Source organism: Dreissena polymorpha, chromosome 5 (genome assembly GCF_020536995.1).
Source record: "Dreissena polymorpha isolate Duluth1 chromosome 5, UMN_Dpol_1.0, whole genome shotgun sequence".
Lineage (NCBI taxonomy): Eukaryota > Metazoa > Mollusca > Bivalvia > Myida > Dreissenidae > Dreissena > Dreissena polymorpha.
In genome coordinates this window covers 44556391-44570938 of record NC_068359.1, presented here as the reverse complement: position 1 = coordinate 44570938, position 14548 = coordinate 44556391, and the positions used below count along the sequence as shown (strand labels likewise).

At 39.2% G+C, this 14548-nt stretch overlaps 1 pseudogene; it reads left to right on the top strand.

Moving 5' to 3' along the window:
• LOC127831194 (metabotropic glutamate receptor-like) overlaps positions 1 to 13716 on the top strand; it is a 41077-nt pseudogene extending 27361 nt beyond the window's left edge.
• The last annotated feature ends 832 nt before the right edge of the window (positions 13717 to 14548 follow it).

Sequence of the window (14548 nt, the reverse complement as noted above, 5' to 3'; positions counted from 1 at the left end):
AATAAAATGGAATTTACCTACAATGTCATGTTACTTCGAAATTCTCTTAAAGTAGATGCGAGAATAGCAAAAGCTGCTTCAACATGATCCCCAAATTAATAAAACAGGCTAAGACACGAACTATCAAGAAATGCTTAATCCCTCAACATTTCTAAAAACGTCAGTGTTGGAAGAATGAAGTGAGAATAGCTTTTTATCTGTCATTTTATTAATACGTGATGTCCTTTATTTAGTCGTAACCCGGTAGATGAAATAGTATGCGATGATCAGAACAGAACTGTGCAAAACGATATAATTTTTCATACCGATGCGTAGTTTAAGCACCGTAGTGAAAAATGAATGTGTAGCAAAGGTGTTGTTAATTATACAGATTTTCTTGATTTCACTGTTTTCTTTTAAAGCGAGATTATACGATTGTTTATATGTGCTAAATTGTAATATATTGATAAAATATGTTACAATAACACAAAATAGGCAAGAACCAATTATACATTGAAGACGATTTTCATAAAATGCAGCAAAGACACATTAGCGCCCCAGGACGATTGTGACGAAGATATTTCGTAAATATTTTCCTACAATGCGAAAAAATAAAAATGAAAATAAAAAGTAATTAATTAAATATCTGGCTTATTTCGCATTTTTCAACACACGTTCTTCTTAACTTTTCTTTTAATTTATATTGAAATATATGTTTAATACGTTTTTTTTACACATTTTATATAAATTAATAAATGTTTGACAAAATTGTATAGTCTCGCTTTAAGATTTATAATTAGCGATAGATTGGTTTACGAAAAGACGTGTATGCTACATATTAATTTTAATTCGTATATATTATTATCAAATAAAAAAGTGCTTGCTTTCTTTGTGTTACTTTTATTGGTTTTTAGCCATTCATAAGTAAGTTAGTCGGCTTAGGTACTTTAACGACTCCAAGTAACAATTGAATTCCAGTCGTAAGTTAACGGATTTATTGGTTCCGTAAAAAACAACGGTGGTTGATGTAGACAATACGTCTGAAAATACAAAATAATTGAAAACTAAGAACATGCTTTAAAATTGGAAAAATCTAGGCTTTAAGCTGCAATAATACACACAACGTAAAAATTGTTACGAGATAAACCATAAGCTTCCTAATATGTGTATTAAGTAACTAATTAGATCTATATGTTCCCATGCTTAAAAGTGGTGAAAACACAAAAATGTAGGGTACGTAAACAATGAGTACGAAACCATAGAAATTGAGCATGGTCACATTTACAGAAGAAAAATGCATTTATTAATATTTACTTTGTATAGAATGACACATTATTAACATTAAAAATCTAAACTTACAGTGGAAAAAGGTCTAGCATACGAGGATTATTAAATTTGATGATTACGCGCGCGAGGCGCATTGTATGGAGTAACCACGATAAGCTTCCAGAAAAATAAAGGCTACATTACACCAGATCTTTTGAATAACAAACGCGTTCCAATACACTCCCCACCTGATATCGAAGATATCACACAAAATGAAATTTAAGATAAAATATTGGAACACAATGAAAGGTTTTAACAATGAACTACAATATACATGATATTGTTAATAACAGTAGCCTTAGGTGAATTTATACCAATCACTTAATCATATCCATGTCTCAAAAACCAGAAAATATACAATTATCTTTCATAAACTGAAAATAAAGTTCAAACAATATCTTGTAGAAATGAAAACATACTACACAGTAAAGCATAACCCATTAAATGCTAAACACATATTATACAAGGTACATAAAACAGGACAAAACACTCAAGATGATGTTCATATCAAGTTAATAATTGCTTATGCATGTTCAAACCAATTCACACACATCCTTGGAATAACACTGTAGTTCAGTCAATCAACCTGATGAGCTCAGTAATTGGTCTGACAAAGTTCGAAGTCTTCCCATCCTGCACGACACGCACTTCCACAGACCGTACCTTGCCGTCTTCGCTAGGATAGATGCTCTCAATCACACCCAGTGGCCAACGATTCCGATGCAACTCATGATCTCTGAGGATAACGACATCTCCAGCTCGCACATTTTCTTCCTCCAGCTGCCATTTCTGTCTTTTCTGCAAGCACTGTAGATAACCTTGTTTCCAACGTTTCCAGAACGTGTTTGACAAAACCTGCACATACTTCCATTGAGAAGCGTATATCTCTTTCAAACTCTCTGTGGTGACCAGTCCGCTAAGCTGACACGGTTTCTGCGTAAGAAGTAAAGCAGGAGTCATGACTTCTGGTACTTCTGGGTCGTAGGATATCTGGGCTATAGGTCGCGAGTTGATTATAGCACAGACTTCATACATGAACGTAGAGAGTACTTCGTGTGTTAATGCTCTTCCATGGTTTCCAAGTAGCATAGAATCCAGAACTCTTCTTGCAATACCTATTAGACGTTCCCATGAACCTCCCATATGCGATGCATGAGGAGGGTTGAATCTCCAAATTATCTTGTTGTCTTTTAGATGCGTGACCACAGGGTACTTTTCAACACATATAGCTTGGGCACCAAGGTCATCAAGTGCGCCAATAAAATTGGTTCCCCTGTCCGACCGGATTTCCTGTATTGGACCTCTAAGCGCAACAAATCTACGAAGAGAGTTAATGAAGGAAGAACTGCTCATGTCCTCTACCAATTCGATATGAACAGCCCTTGTGAACTGACACGAGTATAGTACAGCCCACCTCTTACTTTCAGCTTGTCCACCTCGTGCCTTGCGGGTTGTCACGTGCCACGGACCGAACACATCAACACCAACACAAGTAAAGGGCGCTGTGGGCGTGACTCTGTCTGCTGGGAGTTCGGCCATTTGCTGTTGTTGGAACTTTCCGCGAAGGTTCCGACAAGTGACGCAAGCGTGTATTATAGAAGAAACTAATCTTTTGCCCCCAATGACCCAATATCCATGGCTGCGAATAGAGGCCTCTGTTATTGTCTTCCCTGGTGTTGAACCTTTTCATGAAAGTGTCTCGTTAGTAGTGCAGCGACGTGACATTTCCTTGGGAGTATTATAGGGTGCTTAAGTGTGCTTTCCACTGGTGACCTTCTGATCCGACCACCTACACGAAGAATCCCATCCCCGTCCAGAAAGGGTGTGAGCTGAATGATTTTACTATTTGACAGTATCTTCTCTCCACATTTTAGGGACAACAGCTCTTTTTCAAACGCTGCTCTTTGGGTCGACTTGATAACAAACTGCTCGGCTTCTCTGAGCTCTTCTAAGCTATCAACAACGACAATACCATCCCTTTTGTGCGATCGACATACTCTTTTAAGAATGCAGATGACCTTTACAAGAGATTTCCAAATTGAGAATCGTTCAAACCTTGAGGCTAAGTTTTCTTTAACCTTGGTAGCTTTTACATTCAAAGAGCGACGGATTTCACAGTCATTCTCTTCATCCAAAAGCTCGAATGCTGTATTGTCCTTGTTGTTACAAGAGTCCCTTTGATTCGACAGGGTTGTTCCAAGGATCCATATACTTCTTGTCAGCTCATTAGGAGAAGTCAAAGGTCTGGTACCCAAGTCTGCTGGATTGTTTTGCGTGGCCACATACTCCCACTGCTGTGGGCTAGATCGTTTGAGGACAATGTCAACTCGGTTGGCAACAAATGTGTAGAAGCGACGTTTTCGATTATGAATGTATCCCAAAACGACTCTACTGTCTGTGTGGTTTCTCCAAGGAAATACTCAATTGGTCTGCAATTACGTTTGCTAATTCTGTGGCAAGAACAGCGGCGCACAGTTCTAGTCTAGGAATAGTGGTGCCTCCAGCTGGAGTCAGTTTGGATTTACCCATGATGAAACCAACTTCTTCCTTTGAACCAAATGTGGCTCTCCGATACGCGACTGCAGAGATCGCCTTTTCGGATGCATCAGAGAACACGTCTACCTTAAATGAATCTGCGTAGCTCAAATCGTTTAGTAAGAACATTCTTCGAATGTGAATTCCTTCAGTAGATTTAAGTAACTCCTTCCAAAGTTTCCATTTTTTCTCAAGATGATCAGGCAACCTTTCATCCCACATTCCTGAACCATGAGCTGTGATCTCACGAGCAAGAATTTTACCTTGAATAGTGATTGGGCTTAGAAACCCAAGTGGGTCAAAAATGCTGCTAACAGCAGAGATTACACCGCGCTTGGTGAATGGCGTATCAGGTATGTTGAGGTTGAAACTAAACAGATCTTCACTGATATTCCAGGACAAACCAAGACTGGCCTGAATGGGAAGATCATCAGCAAAGATGTCCAGCGACGAAACACTTTTTGCTCTGTCTTCTGCTGGAAAGGCAGCCATTACTTCAATTGAGTTCGAAACTATTTTTTGAAGTTTAATGTTTTCGCTCTTCAGTGCTTGTTGTGTCATTTCTATCAACCTAATAGCTTCTTCTGAGGTAACGCAGGAAGTCAATCCGTCATCAACATAGAAGTCGTTTTCAACAAACCTCTTGATTTCTGGTTCAGCATCTTCTACAGTCTTACGAAGACCATACGTAGCTACAGATGGAGAGGGAGTGTTTCCAAAAACATGTACTGTCATGCGGTACTCAGTCAGTGGTTTAGATGGATCATTAGACTCATACCAAAAGAACCTCAGGAAGTCTATATGAGTCTCCTCAACCAAAAAACAGTAAAACATCTGTTGGATGTCGCACATGATGGCAACTGAATTGCGCCTGAATCTCAGCAGAACTCCAAGCAAGTTGTTGGTGAAGTTCGGACCAGACAGAAGCACTGCATTCAAAGAGCTGCTATTGAAAACCACTAATGAGTCGAAAACACCTCTGATTTTGTCAGGTTTCCGTGGATGGTACACGCAAAAAAGGGGTAAATACCAGGTTTCTGTCCCCTGTGGTAATGCAGGAGCCTTTTCACCTGCACCTGATTTGAAGATCTGATCCATAAACTCGACCATGTGGCGCTGTTTTGTAAGATTCTTCTTTAAAGAATTGTCGAGAATCTGAGCCCTTTTGTACACCTGGATCCTGTTATTCGACAATCGGGGCCTTGGTTCCACGAATGGAAGTGGAGCTTTCCAATGTCCACTGCCATCCTTCTTCATACTTTCATTCATAATCTTTGGGAAATCAATATCTTCCCGCGATAAACCGATTTTGTCATCTTCCCTTGTTGTTTTAAACACATCCTTGCCAAGACTATCGTCCAATAAGCAAGGATCAAGTTGTTCTTTAAGAGCCAGATTACTTTTGCATGGGGCAAACAATGAAGGACGACCATTTGTTACATGAGTTTTGAATGTGTTTATGAAAGCAGGTTGGTGAACTTTGCCTAGGCACACTTCGCCCACAATAACCCATCCTAAGTGGAGACGCTGCACAAATGGTTCACCCTTCCGCCCAACCACCTGTTCCTTAACAGGATGTGCTTCGAGTGTATCCCTTCCAATAATCAAACCAATTTCAGCCTTTTCGTCCAAAGGTGGTATACAACTAGAGAGACCATTGAGATGAGGGTAATTTTGAGTTATTTCTGGTGTGGGAATTTCAGATCGATCATTTGGAATGTCACATTCGACTACATTGTTCAATGTCAGTTCACTAGTACCATCGGCAGATCTTATGTACATCTCTGGAACAATGCGTGCATTGATGACCGTACTTCCACCACAGGAGTTAAGTGTGTATCTTTGCACCGGCCCAGTCACTCCAAGTTCGTCTAAAAGAGCTGGACTAGCTAAAGTTCTGTTGCTTTGATTATCATGCATCGCATAGACAAACACTTGCTGGTCTGGGTTTATATGCACCTTAACAAGCATAGTCTTGGAACAGGAGCGCCCACTGAAGTCACCACATAATGACGTGCATAACGCTGACATTTTACTTGACTTATCAGCTGTCTGCTCCCCACTATTATGCTGTTGTTTTAGCAATGTTGAACTTCTTACTTCGCCATGCATGGCTGTAGCGTGCGATCTTTCCTGACAAATTTTGCATATAACATCTTTCTGGCATCTGCGAAATGAATGCTCATCAGTCTCACAGCAACGGAAGCAAATGATGTTTTCTCGTAATAAATTTTTCCTTTCCTGCAATGATTTTTGTCGGAAGAGTCTACAGGCATTCAAAGGATGTCCCACTCCGTGCAAAATGCACATATTCTTTCTTTCCGACTTTGAATCACTCATTTCAGTTTTCTTGACATTTATACAATTCCTGTTATTAGTCGATGTCCCAGCTCTAGTTGGACCTGTGGCATTTGTCCTGGTAGCAAAAGGCCGTTCCCTTGAGCCAGAAATGTGATCTTGCGAAGGGATCACAAGGCCTGGATCATTGCAACGTGAACACATCTCAGAGAGAAATTCGGTGAACACACAGAAGGGTGGATAAACCACATTGTTTATTTGTTTATGTTTGGCTGCTCTATCTATCCACTTGTTCTGAATGAATTGTGGCAGCTTCAGTAAGACTGAATTCACACCGACCGACGTGTCAAAATACCCTAACAGTGCCTTATAGCTTTCGTCTTGCTTCAAAGATTCAATTTCTGTAACTATATCTAACAATTCATACATTCGTGCGTGTTCATTGTTATTGTTTATTTTGGGTACACGAGCCAGCTTTTCTCTGACAGATGCCTCAACCATTTCTGGCCTTCCATAACGTTCATTTAATCTATTCCATATTTGCTGTATTGCCCTGGCAGGATTAAATGCATTAGCCACTCGGATACTGTTTGCTTGGGTCCCAAATATTTAATGACCAAGTCGAGTTCTTCATATAGACCCATTCCAAGTTCAGCAACTATACCCTGAAAGCTGGCTTTCCATATTGGGTAAGATCCAGGCTGATCATTAAAGCTTGAGAAACGTGCCATTAGTAACTCTTTCTTGATCAGGTATTTGGAAAAGTCTGACACAAATGGCGCATCTGTTACACCCTTAGCGTTTTGCACCTGATAAGAAGGCATAACCTGTTCAAAAGGTAAGTGGCTACCAGGAAAAGGTGTAGAATGCAGCTGAGGCGCAGACTGCAACTGAGGCGCAGACTGCAGATGAGGCGTAGACTGCAGCTGAGGCATAGACTGAGGCTGAGGCATAGACAGCAGCTGAGGCATACACTGCGGCTGGGGCATACACTGCGACTGGGGCGTAGACTGCAGCCAAGGCGTAGACAGCGGCTGAGGCGTAGACTGCGGAGGAGGCGTAGACAGCAGCTGAGGCGTAGACTGCGGCTGAGGCGTAGACTGCGGTTGAGGCATAGACTGTGGCTGAGGCATAGACTGCAACTGGGGCGTAGACTGCGGCTGAGGCGAAGACTGCGGAGGAGGCGTAGACTGCGGCTGAAGCTTAGACAGCAGCTGAGGCGTAGACTGCGGCTGAGCCATAGGCTGCGGCGTAGACTGCAGATGAGGCGTAGACTGCGGAGGAGGCGTAGACTGCGGCTGAAGCGTAGACAGCAGCTGAGGCGTAGACTGCAGCTGAGGCATAGGCAGCGGCTGAGGCGTAGACTGCGGAGGAGGCGTAGACTGCGGCTGAAGCGTAGACAGCAGCTGAGGCGTAGACTGCGGCTGAGGCATAGACTGCAGCCAAGGCGTAGACTGCGGCTGAGGCATAGGCTGCGGCATAGACTGCGGCTGGGGCGTAGACTGCAGCCAAAGCGTAGACTGCGGCTGAGGCGTAGACTGCAGAGGAGGCGTAGCCTGCGGCTGAAGCGTAGACATCAGCTGAGGCGTAGACTGTGGAGGAGGCGTAGACTGCGGCTGAAGCGTAGACTGCGGCTGAGGCGTAGACTGCAGCAAAGGCATAGACTGCAGATGAGGCGCAGACTGCGGCTGAAGCGTAGATTGCAGCCAAGGTGTAGGCTGCGGCGTAGACTGAAGCCAAGGCGTAGACTGCGGCTGAGGCTTAGACTGCAGTTGAGGCATGGACTGTGACGTAGACTGCGGCTGAGGCGTAGACTGCGGAGGAGGCGTAGACTGCGAATGAGGCATAGGCTGCGGCGTAGACTGCAGAGGAGGCGTAGACAGCGGCTGAAGCGTAGATAGCAGCTGAGGCGTAGACTGCGGCTGAGGCATAGGCAGCGGCTGAGGCATAGACTGCGGCCAAGGCGTAGACTGCAGCAAAGGCGTCAACTGCAGCTGAGGTGCATACTGCAGACATGGCGAAGACTGCAGCTGCAGCGTAGACTGAGGCTGAGGTGTAGACTGCGGCTGAAGCGTAGATTGCGGCTGAAGCGTAGACTGCAGCAAAGGCGTAGACTGCGGCTTAGGCGTAGACTCCAGCTGAAGCGCAGACTGCGGTTGAAGCGTAGATTGCAGCCAAGGCGTAGGCTGCGGCTGAGACGAAGACTGTGGCTGAGGCGTAGACTGCAACTGAGGAGTAGACTGCATCTGGTCATAGGCTGAAGCGCAGACTGCGGTTCAGGAAGGTTGTTAATATAGTCTAAGGTCCTTAGGTATGTACGTCCACTGCTGCATGAGGACAGGTCTAAGCAATCTTGTTCCATCATTTACAGCTTCGTCTCTTCCATTCTCAAGTTCAATTCTTCTTTTAAAATATTTTCTTGCAAACGTAGTTCTTGTAGTTTTATGTCTGCCTGTCTTTTTTCATACTCGAGTTGGAGTTTTGCCAACTCCAATTTAGTCCTCTGAGTCGAAGTTGAAGACGTTTGCGATCTTGACTTATTTCTAAGAAGCTTATCTGTATCTTGTGCTGGGCTTGTTTTTTCTTGGTGTGACATGGTCCGCCTACCAATCCGCTCAGATCTTCTTATCGTCTGTCCATCCATTGCTTGCGTTGTTTTTTACTTTAACGACTCCAAGTAATAATTGAATTCCAATCGTAAGTTAACGGATTTATTGGTTCCGTAAAAACAACGGTGGTTGATGTAGACAATACGTTTGAAAATACAAAATAATTGAAAACTAAGAACATGCTTTAAAATTGGAAAAATCTAGGCTTTAAGCTGCAATAATACACACAACGTAAAAATTATTACGAGATAAACCATAAGCTTCCTAATATGTGTATTAAGTAACTAATTAGATCTATATGTTCCGATGCTTAAAAGTGGTAAAAACAAAAAAATGTAGGGTACGTAAACAATGAGTTCGAAACCATAGAAATTGAGCATGGTCACATTTACAGAAGAAAAATGCATTTATTAATATTTACTTTGTATAGAATGACACATTATTAACATTAAAAATCTAAACTTACAGTGGAAAAAGGTCTAGCATACGAGGATTATTAAATTTGATGATTACGCGCGCGAGGCGCATTGTATGGAGTAACCACGATAAGCTTCCAGAAAAATAAAGGCTACATTACACCAGATATTTTGAAAAACAAACGCGTTCCAATACAGGTACTGCTTAAAAGTATCAAAGGTACTCGTATACTTTGTATACTTATTTGTATCCCGGGTACGGAAATACGCTTAAAAGCATAGGCCATAGTCTGTTTACTATTTTAAAAAAATTTGAAGCCCATGGTTGTTCGTAGTATAAACACGAGTACCTTGGGTACTGAATAAGTACATCAGTCGATAATGATTATTCGAGCGTAAGTTAAATTTATATAATTAATTTCATGAACGATTCGCGTTTTCAGAATTGTATGGGGCACAAGGTAAGTTTGACAAAAGTCGCGACGCCTCTGTGCGTAATAGCATTGTGAAATATTAATTGACCGATAGACCCACCAGTACGAGTTTAAAAAAGTCGGACGTAAGGTATTCTTACTTAATTTTGATATGGATAGCACCGTGTGGACGAGTGATACAAAAGATATTCCGATCTCGCTGTTTGTTCTGCTATTAAATGACTGCCATTTCATTACTTATACCCACCCCAATTACCTGCGCAAAGTAAAGGTTTTGGATGGGCTTCGGATTTGCTAAAATGTACTTGTCTATTCTCACAAAGACTAATAGGATTTCCAGGTAATTCGACAGCGCCAAGATGATCCGCTCGGAGACCACCGTTTATAAGTCCCAAAACTCAGATAGTGATTTTAATCATTCTTGTGAGTTGGCAAGCGGGACAGTACTTTCCGAATGACAAACGGGACGAAGTGATATTAAAATGCAGAACTAAAGACCTTTCGTTCCTAGCTTCGCTTATTTAAAACATTATCCTTTGTATCATTAGTACATTTTATGCAATTAAGACTTGAAAGATATCAGAAAACTTTAACGAATCGAAGTTCATAGGATTTGCTATGTACACGACATGTATCATCTGGCTAGCGGGACCTTAAATTCATTCCATGTAAAGCCGATTTTGTTTTGTTTTTGTTTAGTGAAACGATATAGTTTATGTAGTTCCAGGTGTTTATACCTTCTCTACAAATAGTATTCTAAATAGCAATTCCATGTAAAAATAATGTACATTTAATTAATACTAGTTTATTAAAAATATCCTAATAAAATACAATTCAAATACATACATTTCTTCTTTCAATTAGAATATTAATTCACACTGTAAAATGTATTTAGTCACGCGCACTATGTATGTTAACACGATATGAGCCACACTGTTGAAAATGAGTTATTTTAAAACATGTTCATGTTTCAAGTAAGATAGTGCTTTATGATTTGGCACTCACATCAATACCTTTCAAAATGTATCACGAAGAAACCTTGGCGTTTATACAAACATGATTATGTCTGAGACAAATCTGAGACATTTCATATTTCTTTTGGCCGATACTGCAAAAATTTCAACGCGCACGATATTTTTCCCTTACTTTGTAAATCATTCCAGTATCCCTGTCTTCAATGCTTTAATCCTGGAGTCGACGATTATTAAATGATAAACGGTATCTCGATAACATTGATTTTGCCTGAAAATAAAACAACAATCACACCGAGGGCTACCCGCAAGAGAGCAGTTAAAAGACTTGCAATAATAAATATGAATCAATCAATATGGGCTATCCTGTATATCTCAGTTTTTAGCACACTGGTTTTGCTATCTGCAAATACCAATTAAGTGATTTATTTGTCACATTTTCCGATAGTTACATTTTAAACAATGTATTGCAGCAGATATTTCAAGAGAAACTACTAACAGAAGAAACGTAATTGAAATAATTACATATAATTGAGATATCAAAGGAATAGGTAATAGGGGCACATTTTGAATCTTGGGACTATGAGAAATATTTTCGAGGACTTGTTTCTTTACTTAATGATGTTCATTTTTCAGCGTCTGGAAAGCATTTTTCGTTTTCAAGGTAAACCTTTTCACGGTTAAATGAATTCTTAATTTAGTCATCCGATATGCTTTCTCATAAAAAAATCATTTAACATGTCAAATGAAGCATATTATTCAGGCAGTTTCCAGCTATAAGATATGTTCACCTATTTATTATAAAAACAGTCAGCATAAAATGATGTAACAATTAAATTTTAATAATTGCATATATCATACGATAACTATATACATTCTTTTTTACCAAAATTTGAATTTTAGAACAGATGGTCGTTATCTATATAATGTCGTCGATTATCTGGGCTGACGTGAGTCAAATATACCCAAATAAATTGATAACCTTTCATGAAAAAACAGCTGGATTTAAAGATATAGCTCTCATGCAAACTCTAGAGGAGTAAGATCTGTCTGAACTTTAAAACTTGATATACGACCTCCCTATCTGAATATGCGAACCTTCAGGGAATTGAAACTAATGCTTATAGATCAACAGCAACGTTAACAATTCACTATAATGCATATGCATGTATCTATTAAAACAATATGTTGTGTCAGTATTTCCGTGTGATTATTTGTATCCATAATATGTTTCGGATGGATTATGCATCTTAAATAGAGCTGTAACGATTCACCCAGCTTTCGATTGGATTCGATTTCGATACCAAATGGTCCGATTCGATTATTTTCGATTCGATTCAAATTAAACTATTTTTGCTGCTTATTTTGCAAACTATTTCATCTTTGGTTTGTCCATGGAATGAATTTTTTAAATAAAATTTTGAGACGTAGCATTGTTTTATAAGTAACACATTCATTGAACAAAACTTCCTGCTGAATTATTCTAAAATAACATAAAATGCACATTGTATAATATCTGAAATATTAACCGAGTGTTTTCTCCTTAAATGTTGCCTCAACTTGTAGTGCTTCCATATTTAGGGTAACTTACGTCAACAAAACATGTTTTGACAGTTGCCTTTGCATCAGAACCTTCGAGAAATCCGAAATGTTCCCATACTTTTGATTTTAATTTTGACGATGCGTCTTTCAGCGCGGTTGAAGAAGCCATTTTACCGGCTTATGTAATGCTCAGCATGTTATTCATTCATTTATTCATTGGATGCAATATTGGCTATTGAACAATCACAAGACGTTTTAAAATGACAAGAAAGTTTAGACCACGGATATGGAAAGTAAGGTTTAAAATGCGGATAAATCGAGATTGCAGTGAATCGAATCAAAATTGGCCGTATTGGTATCGAAATCGAATTGGCGGCGTTGAACCGGTTTGTCGATGCATCGAACCGAATCGTAACAGCTCTAATCTTAAAGGGACCTTTTCATAGATTTTTGCATGCTTTAAAGTGTGTCATTAAATGCTTTAAATTGATAATTGTAAACATTGGACATAAAAAGCTCCTGTGAAAGATCGAGAATAAAATTAGAAAAAGAAAAAAACAGTAACCCACAACTTGGTTCGAACCACTGACCCCTGGAGTCCTGGAATAAAAGTTTTCGCCATTTTGACCACTCGGCCAACTGCGCTCACACAATGTGGAAAGTATTTTATGCTTTATATAAGCAATCTTCGTAGTTTCACAAAATATAACGACAACAACAGAACTCTCCAAACTATTGAATCGTGACGCATTGCAATGCTTTATAATTTTCAGGTTTTTAAATCGTCAAAAGATGCATACAATGGATATTTTAGAGCATGGCTAATGCTCAGTATTACTATTTCCTCACAAATATCATAACTAAAACGAAAATTTACGAATCTGGAACAACTTTTTGTCAATTTACCAAAACGTTAAAGGCCCCTTTAATACACTGCTCAGCGATTCTAAAATGGCATTTAATACTTCATTAATACGAAACCTTTGCATTATGTATAGCTATTCATCATGCATTGTACGTATTGTACGTATCTACAAAAAAAAATAGGAATTAATAAAGCACAACTTAACTTTGAGGTTTATTGACCAGTAGATATTGCTAATCATTCCAGGCTGGCAAAAATGGATATGCAATTATTTCGAAGTTCATTCCCCTCCTACATCTGATATAAGTAAGTTATTACCCAGAAAAGTATGGATACGTAGACTGGCAGTATGTGTATTTGACTTAAATATGTGTAACGTTGAATACGACATACATTCTAAACATTCAAACAGTCACATATTTGTAAATCAAATTCGTTGTGGGTTTATATTACAGCAGATAATAGAAACTGGATGCATGAGTCAATATATCATCATTACTCGATTTACAAACAGCATGAGACAAACATAAAAGTGGAGCGATCTGTATTTCGTCTATTTCGTATTACTAATAAGAACATGTTCTTTTTGCAACTCCGTCAGGTTCAGATCAAGCAAGCGTGGCCCTGGTCTGTCTGTTCACGCCGAAGATGTACATTATCTTCTTCCAACCCGAGATGAATGTGTGCAAACTCACTATATTGATGAACTTCATGCACCAGAAGACAAGTAATGATGCGTGATCAAGTTTTGTGTTGCCTCATATGTATGCTATAATGTGATTGCTATTAAAGTAAATCGTATAAAAATATTCAACTACAACGTATTTTAATACATACACATTTAATCTATTCGAGGTGTACAAAACATAACTTACAACCAATAGTGTTTCGCTAGCGTTGACGACGACGTTGTTTTTAAACAGATGCAACCATTATTCACAAAGTAGTTTAGTCAGTTATTTGATAAAATCTTTGTCTAACTTTGTCAGGGTATTTTATCCTTCCAATAACATGTGCACAGCCTTTGTTTGTACATCACGTGGTACCAGTTTCATATCATCAAAAGTGTTCTATTACAGTAGTCAAATAATACACTTCAAAATGCATTTTTATGTATTTGTTTATTTATTTATTCAACACTTTTGCCATAGATAGCTCTGATGTACTTTGGTTTAGAGGCTTAAATATGTAAATATCTTATTTATTTGGAATTAAGAAAAAACATCGATGATCAAGTTTCTTTAAATAATGGTATCCATTCGAATTCCCTTGAAAGAATTATTCTTTAAAAATCGAGATATAGTTTAATTATTCAAATTCTATATAATCTTTGCCGCAAGAGTTCACAAAACATGTTCACAGAAAAGTTATGGATTATATGTGATAAAGAAAAAAATATTGAAAAAAAAGAGGTGCTATTCAAATCAAAAAAGGAAGAAACAAGAGCTGTCTCCATATCCATAGGACGACATTTGACCCCGATAAACGCTTTGATAGAAGTTATGCGCATTTTTCGAAACCTAAACGCATTTTTCGAAACCTTTACGCGGACCCGAAGTTCAAGGTCAATGTC